The sequence below is a fragment of the Peromyscus maniculatus genome, chromosome 7, assembly GCF_049852395.1.
Source record: "Peromyscus maniculatus bairdii isolate BWxNUB_F1_BW_parent chromosome 7, HU_Pman_BW_mat_3.1, whole genome shotgun sequence".
In the NCBI taxonomy this organism is placed as follows: domain Eukaryota; kingdom Metazoa; phylum Chordata; class Mammalia; order Rodentia; family Cricetidae; genus Peromyscus; species Peromyscus maniculatus.
In genome coordinates, this window is record NC_134858.1 from 82911644 (window position 1) to 82929766 (window position 18123).

The following is an 18123-nucleotide window of genomic DNA, read 5'->3' on the forward strand; positions in this document are numbered from 1 at the left end:
AGGATAGTTTGTATCAAAGTTTTAAAATCATCTTTCCCTAAATATCCAATAATACTTAAAGAATAAGATATAAGGTTATAATCACTTACTAAAAAATCTTTCTCTTTAATGTTTTTAGAGCCAGAATGTTCTATAATTCAAAGCAACTACTTACCTGACAAAGGGTTAGTACTCTTATTCCATATTTAATATAGTGTAATGCAATTATTAGAAATAACCAATTAAAAGATTATCTTATAACATGGAAAACCTTCTCTAATATTGTTAAATGAATTATAAATCCTTTTATCTAGTCTACTTTTCTAAATACCTTAGACAAGTATTCTTTCTCAATAGTTCCATCAAATTCTTCTGTACTTATAACAAATTAAAGAAAACTCATCTCTCAGTGATGAGAAGACACAGTATTTAGAAAGATCTTACTGGTAGTTTGGCAACAATGGATTTAATGTCAATGAGTTCTAGTAGTCTAACAAAATATATTTTAGTTGTCTAAGAAAATATATTACTATTTTTGTATTTTTTTCAAAGTGATTATTTACTTACAGCCTTATTTCCTGGTTAATTTGCTGTGAGTACAGAACTTCTGACATCCTGAACTGATTCCATTTTTATAAGGATTACTGAAAAATGCTATTGTCTTTCTTTTGTGATACCTAACACTTGGGTTGAACTCATTTTAACCCATGTCCCAACTTCCTAAACATTGAATATACTGTTTTTAAGTCTTTCCCTTGTTTACTTTTGCTCTAAAAGCAGAGACATTTTTCTCATAATTTACTCATGCATTTGTTCTTTCACCAAACATATGTTACTCATTATGTACAGGTATTGACTGCATGTTGTAATATGAATTTGAGTAAGTCAATCTGACTTAAATCATTCATAAGATTTAGAGTTTAGAGTTGATGAAAGAACATATATTGACACCCAACATTATGAAGTACTTAGAGTAAACAAGATTCCCGTAGGTTGTATTAAATGCTCATAAAGCCTAATGAAGTGTACACTGATGAGTCCACATCGATTTTAGAGAAGAGTATATGAGAAAGTCATAGAATATGCATAAGTCTGACATTACAAACCAATTTATGAATTCTCGCTGAAATAAATACTGTAAAACAATTATCTAAACAGGAATACTTGATCAGAGATTTATAGACCATAAAGAAGAAATGAGTTTTAACCTAAGGTGAAAGCATGCGTATGCATTGGGGAGTTCAAACACAGAGGGGAGATGGCAGCCAAGAGAGAGGAATGAGAGCCCAAAAAACCAATCTGAGGTGGAAGAGTCCCATGAGTCCTGTGAAGTGGAAGAAGGAAATATTCAGATGTTTTTGAGGACCCTAGAGTATACAATAAGTTCATGAATGTCAGAGCACAATAAAAAAAAGAATCCCAGGTAAGAGGAAATGGTGGACATAAAACAAGTTGATGGTCTTGATACAGTTATAAAAGCTGGGTATACAAAGCTCCCAAATAAAGAAGCAATCAGATATGGGAGAGGATATTAATTCAAACAAATCAATTGTTTTGCCTTAAGAAATTGTTCACAATGTGAACAATTGTGTGTTCATGGAAAAACAGTTAACTCTGCCGTATTTCTAGAATCCTTTGAATGTCTAGTGTGTAGCTAGGGGAGGTGTTTTAGCTCCTTGTATTCATGCACTCATCCATCCATTGAGTACTTTTTTATTTTATAGCATGCTATATACTCTGCTTATGTTGGGATCAAAAGAATGTAGGCGTGTACCTCAATAGGACTGAGACCTAGACCTTTGGCACTTGAGGAGAAAGCCACTGCTTTAATTTGTAACTTTCAGCAATAACTCTATTTCTATAAGTGAAGAAATAAGGTGGAACCTGGGGCCACTCCCCAAAATGTTCTGATATTCATAGAGTGGTTGGTGACAAAACAACAGCCTTGCAGAAGAGCAAAGTCCTTTCCTATCCTCCCACCTCAGACCTAGCCCATCACCTTCTGTTTATAAGAACTGAGATGGAGCTGTAAAGGAGAGAATGGAGGTCAGAATCTCAGCTCCAGAATTGTGCTGCTATGGGGCTCTTACATGTATGTTTCTACTACATAGTTCTATCCTATTTATAAACTTATCTAACTGCCTGATCTGGATCTATGCATGGATGTGTAATGGGAATCTTTTATATCATGTTCAAAATCGATTTCTGTTTTTTTTAATGTGACTTGTTTCTCCCAAGTTTAGATTTCTCTATTCATCCATTTGAGTAAAAATCATGAATTCATTCCTGTTCTCTATTCCATTTCTTTATGTTAGTTTTACCCTTAAAGCATGTCCAGAATATTACCCATTTTTCTAGGTCCAAGTTGATATTTTATTTCACTTAGACAAATGGTACAGGACATAATTTCCTCTCCTACTTCTGATCTTGCCCCCAACACCTAAAAGCCAAGTCAGTCCTTTAAGAAAAAAGCCAAATAATTGTTGTCTTCTCAAAATCTTTTTTTAAAAATTACACTTTTTCCAAATAAAAGGCAAAGCATGTCCACAGAGCACAACCAAGCTTTTAATTCATCATCTCTCTCTTTTTCTACCACTCCTGGTTTTGGCTGTTCTCTTACCATTTCTTTGGTTGTGTTCTGTTTAGACTATTACAATTATTTTAGCACTCAGTTACAGAGAAGGTGTGCCTCTAAAGATAAAGTGCTGTCAAAGATGATGAGTAGGAGTAATATCGCTGAAGTAAGGATGAAAGATGAAGAGAAAAAAGAGATGCTGGGCATTGGAGTGGCTTATACCAGGGCAGCAGAGATCAGTGGTAAAAAAATCTGTATATTCATTGTATGCTAAGGAAGAAGGAACATGAAATAAAATAAGAAAACAGAAGCCAAATTGTATGAAAGGATATATACATATATTATATAATGCATGATGCATTAATGCATGATGCATGTCATAGTTTCTGAATAGAAAGTGTCAGTACATAACAACCTATGGTATCTAAATTTATTTCTTAATATAATTCTCCAGACAACTATGATTTAAAAACTTGATTCATCCCCTAGCCCTTCTTTTTCACCTGCTTATTCATCTGGTCTTTAGATTCAATGATACCATTTTTTTTTTACTTTATTTTATTATTTTTCTTTCATGATATCATTTGCATTTAACCTGCTTTCTTTTTCTTTTTACCAGTTAAATTTAGGCATATATTTCTTCTCAGTTTTAGTAACACTGGTGCTCACTGTCTTAGTTAGGGTTTCTATTGCTGTGAAGAGATATCGTGACCACAGTAACTCTTATAAAGTAAAATATTTAATTGAGGTGGTGTCTTAAAGTTCAGAGGTTCAGTTCATTATCACTCATGGCAGGGAGCATGGTGGCATACAGACAGACATAGGGCTAGCTACATCTTGATCAGAAGACAACAGGAAGTGGACTGTCTCACTGGGAGTAGCTCGAGCATATATGGGACATCAAAGACTACCTCCACAGTGACACACTTCCTCCAACAAGGCCACACCCATTCCAGCAAAGTCACAACTCTTATCTTATCTATTGCCACTCCCTGAGCTTATGGGGGCCAATTACATTCAAACTACTACACCAAACTCTATGTGACCTTCACCCAAATCCTACTTCATTGTCTCTGTGAGATATGCTCCCCACAAAGAACCCTTTAGTTTTTTTTTTTTTCAATTTCAGCAGAACTAAAACACAGCTATCGACCTTGGCATTCATATGCCATCAAAAAACATTCTCAAACTATATATGTAATATTTTCTACTGGTTTTACAAGCTCCAACAAAGCTAGGCTAATACAACTTCCAATATAACCTATTAAATCCATCCAGCCACACTTATTGAACATACCTGTGCTGCCCCTATGGTTTCCATAACATACTAAAGACTTGTTTCACTTTCATCTGCTCAGTTGTTGCTGCCCATTTCTTGAGATGTTTCTCAAATGAACTCTGGCCAATGCATAGTGGCCAGACTAACCTAATTCAGATTAATCTAAATTAAAGTACAATTTCAGTCTTCAATTCCTGTAGCTTTTGATTGTTCATTTTCTCTAGATATGTGGGATTCAAATTGTAATGTAACTGTTTTATTGATTAAAAATTTAATAGGCATAAAATCATATTGCAGTAAGATTTCAAAAATGGATGCAAGACTTTATTTTTGACACTTTGATTATTATCCTTACTGATCTTTTCCTGGTATCTCTCATGTAAATCTGAAAGTTCCTTGAAATGTTGGTAAGAACTTACTCATTGTCTGAGGCCTTATTACGATTATTGTGACATACAAATATGAAGCCAAAAAATACATTTGAATTAGATTGATGATCATAGGTTCTATATTAAAATCCTAATATATATATTTAAATAATATGCATATTCAGTAGCAGAATCACTTGTTTCTCAATCTTATCAAGTACTGTTTTACATGTTATATTTTTGACATATTCATAAGAAGAGATAGCTCTTTTTCAAGTAGGTCAAGTTTCTTCACCTGACTAGTGGAGAAGAGCTAAGCAAAGGTCAGAAACCAACACTTTCTTAAATTACATTGTATTAAATGGGATTCTTTGCCTCTTGCCAAGGGCACATCTCAAAACAATTAAATCATAATCTCTGGGAAAGTAAATCTTAGTTGTTTGAAACTTCCAGGATGATAGCAGTGAATCAAACCAAGGACCACTAATCTTAACCTAGTATTTGCATATTAGAGTCATTCAAGCAGTTTAAACACTGATGCTAGATACTACTAGCAGTTTTGTTTTTATTCTCTTGAGGTTGTGATCAGACTTTTATACTTATTAAAGCCTCCTAAGATATTATAATACTGAGACAGGACTAAGAATATCTGCAAAGATATTACTCATCCATGAATATGAGATGTCTTAAATTATTTTAAATGATTACTTAGCTCATCTTAAATTTCTTTCAGTAAATGTAAATAGGTCATCTTTTATTATTTTCACAGCCTTTTTTCCATAGAGGATAGTTCAGTAATTATAATTAGGTTAATCCATATGTTAAAAATATATACATTCTTCACAAAATGTTTTCACACATCCATTTTCCAAATTGTATAGTGCTAACTTTAGAGATATATACCTAATTAATGTGATAGGACTTTATCTACAAATAATACATTGTAATTCCATTCCTTTTTCTGTAATCTTAATACCAAAGAATTGCATGGACTTAAAATAATCAGTGGAGTACTTTCCTTGAATTACACCTACAGGAAATTTCTAGAATGAATAGCTAAATATCAGTTTCTAATTGTTAAGAAAATATTTCAAATTCATACTACTGTGAAATAATTGCATGGATCTAATTAAATTCTTATGTTTTAGTAACATATGCACTTGTCTGGTGACATACTGTACAATAGTTTAAGAGACATCTGAAGCTCATTCACATAGTTAAATAGGAACAAACCCTGAGAAATGATTTTAACTAATAATGTATGTATTATCATTCATATTTTTAGAAGTTTCATTTTTATATGATATATACAATATCATAATGCATATGGTATTGTATGTAATGTATATTAAGTAAGCCAATCATTATTGCCAAATATTTGCTAGCACTTATTAACAGGAAATTATTGGTACTATTTTAAATATATATCCTGAATGTAATTTCTTATCATGTTTTCACTATCAAAACTCTAATTTTCTATTACTTCTCATCTGAACAATAGGAACACCCTACTCATCTCCTAGCTTCTCTTATTTCCTTGTATACTGCATTAATCACAACACAGTAAAAGTCATATTTCAGTAGCACAAACCAGGTCATATATTTTGTTCTTTCTGACATTCCAAAGATTTCCTATCCAATGAAAAGAAGTATTAATCATAGTTAAAGTAAATAGAAAACATTCTTTATAAAGCATTATTATTGGTGAAAGATGTAGCATGTTACATATAGGTGCTATTATTTTGAAACTTCTTTTGTGTCTTAAATTATAACAAAATTAAAAAACATGAAACACCTGCCCTGACGAAAATTAGTCTCCTGTGCTACAAAGGGCATCAATTATGGGAAGTAAGGCAGAGACTCAATGTTAACCAGAGAGCAAAATGGGAGAGACAAGCAAGTGGGAGAGTGGAATGTGGAAGTGCTGGCAGAAATCTAAGGGGAACTACAAGCAGAAGTGCACAGAACTGAAGATCAGAAGAGAAAATGATCGTACAAGCTTAGCGGGGAGGGACATGAGCACAGGGTGAGATTATTAGATGACCCTCATTCTGTGGTACCTGTTCTCTCCAGCAGCTCACATGCACTGATCAGACAGATGTCTCCTCTCCTCTCATCAACATTGTGACTGGAGGAGAACACATTCTGAAAGGCTAAAGCTCACAGAAATAGGTGATTTGAGCCCATACACACAACAGAATGACAAGGACCATTGGGAACACGAAGAAGGCATTTCTTATTTAAAGTAACTAAAATTCAAGTTTGTGCAAACATGTTAGTGTTATCCAAGCCAGATAAACTTGCTACCAGACTCTGCCAAGAAGTGTTGGCTTGCAACAATGATTGGAGCATACATTTTGACTAGCTTGATAATCACAAGTTAAGTGATGATGCATGAAAGGCTTAATATATTACCCTGTAGTGGGTAGCTGTTCTGTCTGTGACCTTGAAGCATTCTAGAAGCTGTGATTCTGTTCTGTACAGTGAGTTTTTCACCTTAATAAATTCTTTGCCCTTTAAACAGACTCCGTGGATTTCTTGTTATATTACCCTGCTAGGTTATTTACTGTTTGGAAAAGGTTTTGGAAGATGCAGCATATTTAGGCCATAAGTCCATTTTCTGTGGTGGTGTAGCCTGAAGCAATGTGGATATCCATGATCCCTGCTGCCACTGTAAACCATTCCATAATCCATGCCAGGACTGTGTTGATATCTGTGGTCCCTGCTGCTGCTGGCTGTTATGAATAAGGAAGCATCTGTTGCAGTGGTATTGACTCCAGACTCATAATTGACAATGAAAGACATTGAAGGCTTTTAAAACACCCCCCCCAAACCAAAGAAATAAGAGTCTAGACAGGAAGCCATTGAGGATAATACTTAAAAATTATGATAAAAATGCTGAAGTTTAGCTCTTCCCAGCTGTTGGCTTCTGGAAGGGGGATAGGAAAGTACACAGTTGTCTTCAAGGGGCCAGCCATACTCCAATGAGTATATGGACAACACAAATTGTACCTGGTATATTATTTTTTGTGTGGTGGGGGACTAAATTGAGTGTGGACCTTGGAGGAATGGGAAGTGAGTATGATCAGGATGCATTGTATGAAATTCCCAAATAATAAAAATAATATGTAAGAAAAAAAGAATTCTACAGAAAAGAGGATTGTAAGAACCTGTAAGGAAATGCTTTTTGTTTTAATGGCGTTTTTTTTTTTCCTTTGTGAGGATATCATACAAAATACTCTTCCATAGGTGAATTCTTTAGCAACATTGTGTCACTCATACTACAAAGAATAATACATGTGAAAAGTTGACCTTTGTTTAAAATTTATGACTCCATAAAATAAAAGAGAGATGACCTTTGGAAAAATCTGTTTATTCCATCAAAATCAATTATTTTCAGCCTACTTCCACGAAACAACATAAAAGATACTCTATGAAAATAAAGGGAAGTTTCTCATTGACTATATTAATTTTAATATAAAGATTTCATTTATTAAGTCAGATGAAAAATAGTAAAATAATAAGATATTTGAGAAATGGAACAAAGGCAAATTAGTTGTACAATTATGACACAAATTAGGCACTCCACATATTATAGCTAATATTAATGGTTAAGGTGAATGGGCAGTTTGAAATAAATTATTTCTGCAAAAGTCTTCTGACATTGTTAATCAAGCAGACATTTGAAACTATTAAAGAATCTCAGATTACCTCAAAAATTACAGCAAGAGTTTATTGAGCATCTTAATCATAATAATATACACTATACTACTAAGTATGGCTGCAACAGCAGATTGAACTGAACACGATTGGTCTCAGTCATATTCTCCTTACCTGGGTTCTAAGTGTTACATCTTCTGACCCATGTTCACAGCTGCAAGTATATCTGATTACTCTCATCCTGTATATTCTAGTCATGTGATTTTGTTATTCTATTATTCGGTATAACATATCAACTTTAGATAGTCTCTTCAAATTCCTTTTCCCTTTATCAGGGTGCTTATTCCTTAGATACTAGAATTATTGACTGCTTTTTGTTACTCAGACTATTTCTGAGGTATTACTCACTCAGAGAGGGCTTGGCAGAAAGACTAGAATTAATGACTTAAGAACTATAACTTTATTTTAGTTATATGCACTGGTTATTGGCTATGTTTCCTAAAATTTGGTGGGGAGGTTGGCTTTGTGTGTGTGTGTGTGTGTGTGTGTGTGTGTGTGTGTGTGTGTGTGTGTGTGTGTTTGGGTATAAACTATGGTCCCTGCAAAAAAAATATGTCAATGTCCTAATAGTAAAAACTTATTGAAGTAGGCAAGCCTGAAGAGATACCTTAGTTGTAGTCAGAAGATTTCTTGTGTTCTACCTGGCCCGTGGTTGGGACAAATCTCTCACCCACCGTCCCACAGCTTTTTATAAAATAATTACTTAGAAGCTTATATTAATTATAACAGCTTGGCCATTAGCTCAGCCTTATTACTGACTAGCTCTTACACTTAAATTAACCCATAATTCTTATCTATGTTTAGCCACATGGCTTGGTACCTTTTCTCTTCTTCTGTGTCTGGCTGGTGATTTCTGATTCCTTTCCTCTTCCCAGCATTCTCCTAGGCTGTTTGCCCAGCCTATTCTTCCTGCCTGGCTACTGGCCAATCAGCATTTTATTAAACCAGTGTTCAAAGGCATTATCCCAAAGCACTTAGTGCTTAAGATAACTTTTTCCTTTTGGAGTGTGTGTGTGTGTGTGTGTGTGTGTGTGTGTGTGTGTGTGTGTGTGTGTTAGCATATATCATATGAATGATATATACAGAATAGTATATGTGGTATATCTATATCTATATCTATCTATCTATCTATATACATATATAATGTATTTTAGTATGTGTTTATACTAATAGTATATATACTAATTTGAAACTACAAAAGAATTATAACAAATATTTGCTTGGTCCCTTACACATCATAGAGGCAGAAGGATATGACAGGTGCTATTCAAATATTGACATACAAGAAACAGAGGAAGGGAATAGAGGAAGTGGCCATGATAGGATTTAGTTTCCATAGACATGCTCTAATGACCTATTTCCTCTCTATGCATAAAGTCCTACCTGTCACCACTTACTAATAGTGACATTATATTATTGACTCTACCAAGGGTTTTATACAATAATTGCATCAGAGACCATATGATCTAATTCACTCTCTGGAAACATCCTTATAGACACACTTGGAAATGCATTTTGTCAAACTCCTAGACACTAATTAATGCAAACAAGTTCGCAATCAACTTAATGAAGACAGCTGTAGAAGTTATTATATGTCCAAACTTCACTTTTATGTTAAGAAGTTAATTTTACAACAAGAAATACATCTACTGAGAACTATATTTATAACCAAGAAATTAAATTATTGTTTCAAGAAAACTATCATCTATTGTATGCCAGGGATTGTGCTAAGTTACCTAAATTGAATAGTGACCACTAAAATGAAAACCATGCTTTATACATTTTTGAGCAGTGGAGTGTGTGTGTGTGTGTGTGTGTGTGTGTGTACAAAAAGAAGACAAAACAAACAATAAGAAAATAAGGATATATGACAGGTAAAGTCAGTTTTTTGAAAATTTTAAAGTACTGCTTTCAGGAAACATCAACCCATCTCTGACTACTGAAATATGCAGATGGTCAAATCTATAGAGAATATAATCTTTGAATATAATTCTTACATGCTTTAAATAATCTATAACATACTTATTACATCTAATATAGTGGAATACTGTTAAGTAGCTATTTCACTATATTGTTTAGGACACTATGACAACAAAAGATGCTGTGCCTGTCCAGTATAAACATGATTTATTTCAAACATTACTACCAACAGCTTGTTCAGTCAATAACTATGAACTTGTGAACATGGAGTTATGTCTAGATGGTGAGTTAAACCACACAGTATGGACAGATAAAAGGTAACAGAGATGTCATAGTGCATCCCAGAATTCCAGTAGCAAAAGCATGAATATTGTGAGTTTAAGGCCAATCTTGGGCTGCATAGTGAGTTAATTGCCAGTCTGATGCATATGGCAAGGCCATCTCACCAACCCTAATGGAAAAGAGCAATAAGATGGATGGTTTTATTTAGATATGCAGCTGGTGAAGGAGGACCTTTCCTATGAAGTGGTATTAGAACATGTCTTTGAAGAGCAGAACTAAGCTGTGTAAAGGACAAAAGGAAGGGCATTCTCGACAGAGAGGGAAAAGGCAGGTATCTCCAAAGAGAAGGATGTGCTTCACAGAGTTGAAGAACAAGATATAGGTGGCTAGAGGGAGGTGAGTGCAGAGAGAATACAAGGGTGCAGGAGGCCCTGGGACAGCAGTTTCCTCAAACCATGACAAGTAAGAGGAAATGCACCAGTATATAAAAGTTATTCAATATAACTTTAATTGCAAAAATGCATCATAATATAAATGAACAACTATCTGAGCTATGTTTTCAAATAATGTATTTGTAACCAAATCATAGCTCTGAGTCTGGCAAATGACATTAGGGGCTTTAATGTAATTAAATCACTTAGGTAATTTTCACTGATCTGTGATGATCACTTATGTTTCTATTCTCAAGTATCATTTGTTGTAGTATCATTTCAATTATTTTTCTTCTGTTTCTTTTCTTTTTATGTATCTTGTAGTTTCTTCATAGATACTGTCTGTGCACATATTAATGCAATAAAACCAGGTAATGTTGTAGTAGCCTGTAGATGGTAAGCAAATGTGTTCCTAGAGCAAGTAAAGAACTGTTTATCAGTACAGCTTCCCTTCTTTCAAACTCAAAATTGAAAACTATAATATAATTGATGCAATCCTATGTCTTTCTGCAGACAAATCCAATTTAATTTTTCTTTTAAAATGTGTAAACTGGCCTGTATGATTCTTTCATATGGATAGATATGGATCAATACAAAAGGAAACGGGAAAAAAAAGGAAAGAAAAAATTTTAAAGTGTATGGGTGTGTTTTGTGTGTGTGTGTGTGGCAAGTGGAAAGTACCTAGAAATTGAAAATTATGGTTGTCTTTTATACTTCTAATTCATTTAGTTTTTCCAAAATATAAGTTATTCAAAACGTTTGTACAATGTAATTTGATCATTTTCACCCATTTCCCCAACCCCTCCCAGACCTACGTCTTTTTCACAAACAATTCAACCTCCTCTTCCTCCTCTTCTCCTTCACTTAAATCAAGCTCACTTTGTGCTTTGCATAAACCTTGGATATGGTAGCCTTCCACTGGAGAGTAGCCAACCTACCAGGGTCCCACCCTTTAAAAAAATCTCCCTTTCCCTTGGGAGAGTCAATAGCTCTTTATCTATGGGTGGTACTTTGTGCACACCTCCCTTCTTAAAGCTGGTATTTTTGTCTGGATTCAGCTAGAACAAGTCTTGTATGTGTTATCAGAAAATAGCTAGACAGGTTATAGATACTAGGGGAGAAGTTATTACTATTATTCTGCTAAATGGGTATAATATTAAACTGATTCCTAAGTACTCATTGTTATAACATGGGTTAGTGTATCTCTCAACACTCATAAGAGAAACTTCTTTTTGTAGTGATTGCCAGTTAACACAGAGAATGATAACTGGCCCAGGGGTAGGCTGTGGCATGCTCAGCCCTAAATGGGAAGTATAACTCACACCATCTCATTAACAGCTCAGGGATAAATGCATAAGAGTATACAGAAAGACCATAAAAGCAAAAATAAATGTATGACTACTACCCAATAATATTTACTGGACATAGCAGAGTAGTCACACTTATGAAAATGTCTTTATATTTTTGGAATAATGAACGAATACAGTTATACTTTTTGCACCCATTATAAAGCACTTTGATCCTGAAAACTATGTTGTAATGACTAACTTCTGAGATGTTATGTTTTGTAGATTAAAATATTTTGGGAGATGTGTGTAATAGAAATGAGAAGTGCACAGCTCCAGTGTGAGGGTACTGACACACAATCTCCATAATCAGAGTATGTAAAAATTCTGATTGAACCTAGAAAATAAACCATAACCAAGATGCAGAGCAGGTTTCCCTCTTCATAAAGTCAACTTTAACTTGCAAAGTAAACTTCAAACCTACATCTATTACATTTACATTCAATGCCTTCACAAATAGGAGGCTTGAAAATTCTTACATTTCACCTTCGGTCAAGGTTGGAATCCAGAGCAGGGAAGCAGGACCAAGGAAACAAGAGATTCTCATGTACAGCGGGAAGAGTCTGTTTCCCTAGAAATGAATTCACAAGCTGCAACAAAAGCTTTTTTGACTGAAAAAAAAGTTGCTTATATCTAGTTTTATTCTTTGTTCTGTTACTTTGACAGTGAGATTTTCACAAAAAGTCCCAAGTATTGTCAAAATGGCAGATTTATGAATTTCATGGGACTGGTTATCACTGTCTCCATATATACTTGTTGTTAGCTCTTGAACACTTATCTCTTGATAAATTTCTTTATGATAACATGTCATTTCAATTCTAAAGGCATTGTCAGTATAAAAATAGTACTTTCTATTAATACAATACTTTAACTTATATTTAACAGAAGCTCAGCTGAACACCTATCTTTCCATTTGAAGGTTGGTATTAATATACTAAAGAATTCCATTTTGGTCCCTGGAGTGTGATTGTATCTCTGCTTCCAGCAGAATGTACCTAGTTATCTCTCACATGACTCACGAAGTACCTCCATTTGCCCAATCGTTTCTCAGGGGAGCCACACAGCTGAATGGAAAAGCAGTCTTGAGACATGACAGCTGCCCCGGGGCCACCTAAGATACATTCTCTAAAAGAATAAAGCATGGAAACATTCAAAAAGTAATATTCATCACCATGGTAATGAAACAAACAAAGAACAAAGTGGGCTTTTTTATTTAAATAGTCAAAATTATAGATAAGAAAGACTGTACGGGCAACTTTCTGTTACTATAGTAACTAACTGAGAGGCACAGTTTTAAGGCATCAGTTACACTCACTGGGACCATTGCTTGGGACCTGTGGTGTCATATAGAGTGGGAACATGTGACAGAGTAGGTCCCTTCACCTGTTAACCAGGAAATAAAAAGACAGAGAGTTGAGACAGGGACCCATTATCACTTTAAATTACCAGAAGACTCCCAGCAGGCCACAGCTTCTAAAATTTCCATCAATTCCCAATGTACCAATCTAGAGTCCAACTCCTTAATAAAGGGACCCTTTCCTTCAGCTCCACAGTCCATGCAAGCAGCTTTCCACATTGAGGCTGAATTTGACACCACTGGTGTAGTGATGCAGTAATCTGGTTTTGGTTTAGAAAGACCATGATGTAATGTAAAGTGAGTCTCTGCTGTAGACTACATCATGGCCTTTGGCAAATTAATTAATTCTAATATCATATATGCTCAGATATAGAGATATTAGTGTCCATTTTGTACATTGTTATTATTTGACAAAAAGGAGCCTACCACATAGTAAATAGTAAATAAGTTCTACCTCTTATTGTTTTTTTGTAAGAGTATTTGCTCTGGTATATATAATATTTATATCCTGCAGAGATTATTCAATCTTTAGTCATAAATACATTTTAAAACACCAATTATCTCAGGTGTGTAAATGGAAAGAGAGAGTAGATTTTTTTGGTAGTCTTTCTTTTCCTTCTAATTACCTTTATTTCTGTTTTTCTCTCCTGAATTTTCAAAAGCTTAGTGTTATCATTATAGCTTAGTTTTAGCATTTCCTCTCTTGGTCTGCAGAAACATCATGCCCTGCCAATTCTTTGCTTTCTGACATGTGAGGTTTTTAAGGACTGTTAAGGACTTCAGCACATGGTCATAGTTATAGGAAGCAAATGTGGAACTGGGAATTATTCCCCCATAGGTAGATGATGACTCCTAATGATATTGCTATACTGATAGATTAGTGCTTTATCCAGTCATCATCAGAGAGGCTTCCTCTATCAGCAGATGAGAACAGATGAAGAAACCTACTCGGGGATGTATAGCAAAGGAGTCTAAGTTTAGCTCTCACAGAAATACTTGTTTATAAATAAATAAGCAATATTTACTGTATTATTTACAATTGCTAACAAGTGGAAAGAAACAACCTAGATGCCCATTAACAGATAATTGGATAAAGAATATGTTACATGGTAGAATTTTATTGAGCCATGAAGAAAAATTAAGTCTTGTCATTTTTAGCAAAATGGATGCAACTAAAATTTATGATGTTAAGTGAAATATGTAAGACACAAAGATTTTCCAACTTAATGGAACTAGATTTTTAAAGTATTCCATGAAGAATTCAGACTTAATCATGTTTGTGGAGGAGGTGACGTTGTGATTTTAAGTCATGGAAAAAAGAAGGGAGCATGAGAAGGGAGAAAGAGATCTACAGAGTGAGTGGAGAGAGGATAATTAAATAAAATGAAAGTTAAATAGGTGGGAGCCATTCAGGGAAAAAAAAGGTTCCATAAAGAGGTGTTATTTGTTGATAATGAAGGAGTTTACTATGGAAGGTAGATAGGATGAATAAAGCAAAATATAATAAAGTTGTCAGCTTGTTTCCTAAAAGAAGGCCTGTACATAAAAGTAAGTACTATTTATATGTACGTACACTAACAAACCAGTAGCAAAATACAATTTGTAAGATTGGATTACATTCTTCGGAACCTAAAGTTTTAAAAGAACATGGAAACCATGTGGAAGATAAACCAGAACTCTAAAAATAGGGCTTAAAATTCTATGTAGAAAATACCCATGTCCTTCTACAGGTTGGTTAATATTATCAACATCCTGAAGTCATAAACTATATTAAAAAGTCTGAATTGTATATATGGCTTGATTCATTTCAGTGAGTCTAGTGATCATATACCCTAATTTACATAATGAACTGTTTCTCTTGCACTACTAAGATCAAGAAGCATGCCCATAGCCATTGTATGTAACTAGAGTTTTCCTGCCTTGCCCACAGTCAGGACAAATATTTGTCACCCGCCAGTCCCACAGCCACTCAGACCCACCCAAATAAACACAGAGACTTATAATGCTTACAAACTGTATGGCCGTGGCAGGCTTCTTGTTAACTGTTTTTATAGATTAAATTAATCCATTTCTATAAATCCATACCTTGCCACATGGCTCGTGGTTTACTGGCATCTTCACATGCTGCTGGTCATGGCGGCATCTGGCAGTGACTTCCCCCGCCTTTCTGTTTTCTCTGTTCTCCTCTCTGTTAGTCCAGCCTATACTTCCCGCCTGGCCACTGGCCAATCAATGTTTTATTTATACAGAATGATATCCACAGAAGTTTGTCATGGATACCCTCTCTAGAGAGGAGGCCAATCTGTTTAGGAAAGAGAGCTTGCTCCGGCCAAAGGGCAGAAAGGACCTTACTGTGACTGTCAGCAGCAGACATTCTCCATAGTTCATATGTGAGACTGGCCAGAGATCCATTTACTTATTCAGAGAACAATGTACAAGCATATGTATGCATTAATAAATGGGGCATTATTGCATAGAGAATAGATTCATATAGCCACTATGCCTTTTAAAAAGTTTAATACTGAGGAACTAAAGGAACATTGAATAGTCTACAGTCAGTAATTAATTTCCATAATAAGGATGGCTGCCAACTTCTTTTTTTTTTCTTTATTTTTTTCATTTTACATACTAACCCCAGTGCCCCCTTCCTCCCTTTCTCCCATCCTCTACCCCCATCCCACCTCCCATCCACTCCTCAGAGGGGGTAAGGCCTCTCTTGGGTAGTCAACAAAGTCTACCACACCAAGTTGAGGCAGGGCCTAGTTCCTCCCCTGCTGCACCAAGGCTGAGCAAGGTATCCCACCATAGAGAATGGACTCCAAAAAGCCAGCTCATGTACCTGGGATAAGACCTGGTCCCACTGACAGGGGCTCCACAATCAGATCAAGGCATACATTCAGAGGGCCTAGTTCAGTCCCATGCAGGCTCTTCAGCTGTCAGTCCAAGGTCCATGAGCTCCCACTCACTCGGGTGCTAGGGAAATCCCAAGGAACCTACAGGATGTCCCCAGCTGAGACTTCTAGCAGTGGTGGAGAGGGTGATTGAACTAGCCTTCCTCTGTACTCAGATTGATAACTACCCTAATTGTCATCATAGAACCTACATCCAGTGACTGATGGGAGCAGATGCAGAGACTCATAGCCAAGCACTTGATCAAGCTCCTGGAGCTCAGTTGAAGAGAGGGAAAAGGGAGTGTAGGAACAAGGAAAGAGGGGTCAAGATCATGATGGGAAAAACCACAGAGACTATCAACTTCTAATACTGTAGTTTATTCAGCTTGTTTTAAAAATTCTATATGCATAGAGTTCAAACAGCACTTGCGCATCTTTCTTTTCTCTGTGATTTTGAAATACACTTTGTAACAGTGTGCATTGATAGTTAACACATTACTGTATGATTTTTATTTACATGAATGATTACAATGTATTACTCTACATGCCATGACCTACAAGGCTGCTGAATACATTTTTCCTTTTTCACATTATATACCTCCATTGTGTTATTGACAAATTGTCAGTGGATAGTTGCTGCTTACCATTTCTGTTCATCATTTAGCCCCAAATTTGTCTCTCCATGTCTCTGTAGGTGACTCGCTAGTCTATAACTTGATCTCTAGTCTATAACTTGATTCCTGGTAGATTACTCAGAAGAATGCTCAGAGGCAAATATTCTTTTAAGCTTTTGCCTGTTGATAACAGCTTTCCTATGTCCTTTGTAGTTGAATGCTGCTTATTCTTCACTGTGACATCATTGGCTAATACTATCCTTGAGTATAGACATATTTATGTATTGGCTGTGCTCCAGTAGTGTCTCCTGTTTTATCTGTTTCATAGACAAACTCTTTGAAATGCTTTTTCCTTTTATAGGCACAGTTCACCAGACACCTCACTAGCACAAGGAGCTTTTTAAAGAAACATTACCAAGAGAGTTCTTGAGTGAGCAAAACGTAACCCCTGACTATTTTTAAATCTTGATTTTTTGGTAAACATTTATGTATATGTGTCAAAGTATGCAAACAAATGGGTATGCATGTGTCTGTAGAGGCCAGAGTCATCCAATCCAGTGTAACTTCAGTTACAGATAGTTTTGAGCCATTATGGATGTTGGAAACTGAACTCAGGCCCTCTGCAAGAACAGTATGTGTTCTTAACATCTGAGCCATTTCTTTATCTGCTGTCTAGTTTTTAACATATAAATATACACTGGCATTGAGGTCTAATGACTTAAAAATATTATTAAAATTACCTAACTTTATTAAGAGTGTATCTTAAGCAATATATTAAACTGCATGATTCATAGCTGTAATAATAACTTGTTATTTCAAAGATCTGATTAAAACAGATCATATGGTGACTTATTTAAATCTGTTCTGTTCCCAAGTCCGTGAGTTCTGCCAGGGAAGTGGCAGAGGGGAGCAGATGAGTAGGCATGTGTCAGATTTCACTGTGTTCCTTTTCTGCAAACTTTGTCTCCTTTATGAAAGTTTGGTGAACTTGGGTAGCCTCTCTCCATGTAGAATGGACTTCAGCAGACCCACATGGTATCTTGATAGGGAAATGCACAAGATTTGCTGAGTTTCCCATGCCTGGGCTTGCCTCTCCACTCTTACTATACTCACTGCTCTGCAGCAAGAATTCCTCACATCATTCAATAACTTTGTTTATTTTTAGGTACAGCATTAAGAGAAAGGGAGTTTTTTCCATGTCACCAAGATTAATAGTCTAAAAGAAGTTCCTTAATTTTTTTAAAATCATGTTCAAATATATAACCAAACCAATAACCAATAATTTGAACAATTGTATATATATATATATATATATATATATATATAATTATATATATATATATATATATATATATATATAT